The sequence below is a fragment of the Calidris pugnax genome, unplaced genomic scaffold, assembly GCF_001431845.1.
Source record: "Calidris pugnax isolate Ruff unplaced genomic scaffold, ASM143184v1 scaffold41, whole genome shotgun sequence".
Lineage (NCBI taxonomy): Eukaryota > Metazoa > Chordata > Aves > Charadriiformes > Scolopacidae > Calidris > Calidris pugnax.
This window is the reverse complement of record NW_015094509.1, coordinates 30,667,157-30,670,980: the sequence shown is the minus strand read 5'-3', so window position 1 is coordinate 30,670,980 and position 3,824 is coordinate 30,667,157.

The window sequence follows — 3,824 nt, the reverse complement described above, 5'->3', positions numbered from 1 at the left end:
GCTTGGATGGGGGTTTCTCTCGGTCGAGCGCGACTTCTCCAGAGCGACGTCGTGAGATTTGGGGATATTTCCCTTCCTCCTCCCCTTGGTCAAAGGAAAAAAAGGTCTTGAGGCAGGGGGTGACTTTGGTTTTTGGGTTGGAATGAAGGTCTGAGGGACCTCCTGTCCTCTGCAGAGCTGCTTTCCAGCAGGGCAACCCTCAACCTCTACTGGTCCACAGGGTTATTCCTCCTGAGGTCCAGCACCCTACACTTGCCACTCGCTGGAGGCCCCAGTCAGGCTTTAAAAACCCAAACCAGTATAAATCTCCAGGAAGCTGGTTTGGGGCTGAATTTCCTCCCTCGTTTCCCCTTCCTCCTCCTCTGGGTCACTTCAGCCCATCATGTGGCTCGAGTGTGGAAAGGGGAGGTGGCATCTCTAACTCTTGGCACGTGCAAGCGTGTGGCAGTGCCAGAGTCCGAGGTCTGGGTGCAAGTCCTGTGCCTGGTGTTGGGGTGGGCACACCTGGGTGTGCTGGGGGGTCCCCTTCACCTGGGACTTCTTGTGTGGAGTGTGTTGTCACCCCCAGAGCCCTGCTGGGGGTTGCCTGGTGGCCTGTGTCCCTCTTGTCCCACGCGCCTGGTGGTGGGACCATGTGTCCCCGGTGCTGGGCCTGCAGCGTCCTACAAGCCTGGTCCCAGGTGCTGCCATCCCTGGTGTCCCATGTCCTTTGTACCACCCTTCTCCATCCCTGGTGTCCCATGTCCCTTGTACCACCCTTCTCCATCCCTGGTGTCCCACCTCCCTTGTACCACCCTTCTCCATCCCTGGTGTCCCACCTCCCTTGTACCACCCTTCTCCATCCCTGGTGTCCCACCTCCCTTGTACCACCCTTCTCCATCTGTCCCTCGTACCACCCTTCTCCATCCCTGGTGGCCCACCTCCCTCGTACCACCCTTCTCCATCCCTGGTGTCCCATCTCCCTCGTACCACCCTTCTCCATCCCTGGTCTCCCACCTCCCTTGTACCACCTTCTCCATCCCTGGTGTCCCATCTCCCTTGTACCACCCTTCTCCATGCCCAGTGTCCTGTGTATGTTCTCCTGCTATGGCCCATGTCCCCTGTGTCCTCCAGTGTCCTGCCCTCTCCCTGTGCCATGTGTCCCTCAAGCCACCGGTGTCCCATGTGATGCCATCTCCAGTGTCCCAGGTGCCTGATGTCCCATGTGATGCCATCTCCAGTGTCCCAGGTGCCCGGTGCTGGCACAGCTGGGGCCGTGTGTGCCCAGTGCTGGGTGTCCCACATGTCTGCTGCTGTCCCCTATGTGATGCCATCCCCGCTGCCATGTGTCATCTGTGTTATGCTATACCTGGTGCCATGTGTGTCCTGTGTCCCCTGTGTGGTGCCATCCTTGGTGTCCTGTGTCCCCTGTGTGCTGTCATCCCTGGCACCCTGTGTCCTCTGTGTGTCACTAGCCCCGGTGCCACATGTGTCCTGTGTCGCCATGCCCAGTTCCTTGTGTGTCACCATTCCTGTTGCCGTGTGTCCCCTGTGTGCTGCCACCCTTGGTGTCCCGTGTTGCCATCCCTGCTGCCTCGTGTGCCTTATGTCCCCTGTGTGCTGCCATCCCCAGTGCCATGTGTGTCCCATGTCCCCTGTGTGCCGCCATCCCTGCTCCCCCGTGTGCCCTATGTTCCCTGTGTGCTGCCACTCTTTGTGCCACGTGTGTCCTGTGTCCCCTGTGTGCTGTCATCCCTGGCACCCTGTGTCCTCTGTGTGTCACTAGCCCCGGTGCCACATGTGTCCTGTGTCGCCATGCCCAGTTCCTTGTGTGTCACCATTCCTGTTGCCGTGTGTCCCCTGTGTGCTGCCACCCTTGGTGTCCCGTGTTGCCATCCCTGCTGCCTCGTGTGCCTTATGTCCCCTGTGTGCTGCCATCCCCAGTGCCATGTGTGTCCCATGTCCCCTGTGTGTCGCCATCCCTGCTGCCACGTGTGCCCTATGTTCCCTGTGTGCTGCCACTCTTTGTGCCACGTGTGTCCTGTGTCCCCTGTGTGCTGCCATCCCCGCTGCCATGTGTGTCCTGTGTCCCATGTCCCCTGTACTGCCATCCCCGCTGTCCCGTGTGTCCCATGTCCCCTGTACTGCCATCCCTGCTGCCACATGTGTCCCATGTCCCCTGTGTGTCACCATCCCTGCTGCCATGTGCGTCTGGTGTGTCACCATCCCTCGTGCCCTCTGTCCCCTGTGTGCTGCCACTCTTTGTGCCACGTGTGTCCCATGTCCCCGGTGTGTCACCCTGCTGCCACGTGTGTCCCATGTCCCTTGTGTGTCGCCATCCCTGCTGCCATGTGTGTCTGGTGTGTCACCTCCCTGGTGCCCTATGTCCCCTGTGTGCTGCCATCCCTGGTGCCATGTGTCACCATTCCTGCTGCCTTGTGTGTCCCATGTCCCCTGTATGTTGTCATCCCCGGTGCCACGTGTCCCCTGTGTGCTGCCACCACCCCTGGTGCTACGTGTTGCCATCCCCGCTGCCATGTGTGTCCTGTGTCGCCATGCCTGGTGCCTTGTGTGTCCCATGTCCCCTGCGTGTCACCATCCCTGGTGCCCTATGTCCCCTGTGTGCTGCCACCCTTGGTGTCACGTGTGTCCCATGTCCCCTGTGTGCTGCCATCCCCGCTGCCATGTGTGTCCTGTGTCCCATGTCCCCTGTACTGCCATCCCTGCTGTCATGTGTGTCCCATGTCCCCTGTGTGTCACCATCCCTGCTGCCACGTGTGTCTGGTGTGTCACCATCCCTGGTGCCCTATGTCCCCTGTGTGCTGCCACCCTTGGTGTCACATGTGTCCCGTGTCTCCTGTGTGCTACCAACCCTGGTGCCATGTGTGTCCCATGTCCCCTGTACTGCCATCCCTGCTGCCACATGTGTCCCATGTCCCCTGTGTGTCACCATCCCTGCTGCCATGTGCGTCTGGTGTGTCACCATCCCTCGTGCCCTCTGTCCCCTGTGTGCTGCCACTCTTTGTGCCACGTGTGTCCCATGTCCCCTGTACTGCCATCCCTGCTGCCACGTGTGTTTGGTGTGTCACCATCCCTCGTGCCCTCTGTCCCCTGTGTGCTGTCATCCCTGGCACCTTGTGTCCCCTGTGTGTTGCTATCCCTAGTGCCACATGTCACCGGTGTGTCGCTGGCCCTGGTGCCACGTGTGCTGCCACTCTTTGTGCCACGTGTGTCCCATGTCCCCGGTGTGTCACCCTGCTGCCACGTGTGTCCCATGTCCCTTGTGTGTCGCCATCCCTGCTGCCATGTGTGTCTGGTGTGTCACCTCCCTGGTGCCCTATGTCCCCTGTGTGCTGCCACCCTTGGTGTCACGTGTGTCCCATGTCCCTTGTGTGTCGCCATCCCTGCTGCCCTGTGTGTCTGGTGTGTCACCTCCCTGGTGCCCTATGTCCCCTGTGTGCTGCCACCCTTGGTGTCACGTGTGTCCCATGTCCCCTGTGTGCTGCCATCCCCGCTGCCATGTGTGTCCTGTGTCCCATGTCCCCTGTGCTGCCATCCCTGCTGTCATGTGTGTCCCATGTCCCCTGTGTGTCACCATCCCTGCTGCCACGTGTGTCTGGTGTGTCACCATCCCTGGTGCCCTATGTCCCCTGTGTGCTGCCACCCTTGGTGTCACATGTGTCCCATGTCTCCTGCGTGTCACCATCCCTGCTGCCCTCTGTCCCCTGTGTGCTGCCACCCCTGGCGCCACGTGTCACCCCCGTGCTGCCTCGTGCGCCCTATGTCCCCTGTGTGTCACCACCCCCCTGCCATGCGTACCCTATGTCCCCTGTGCTGCCCCCCCC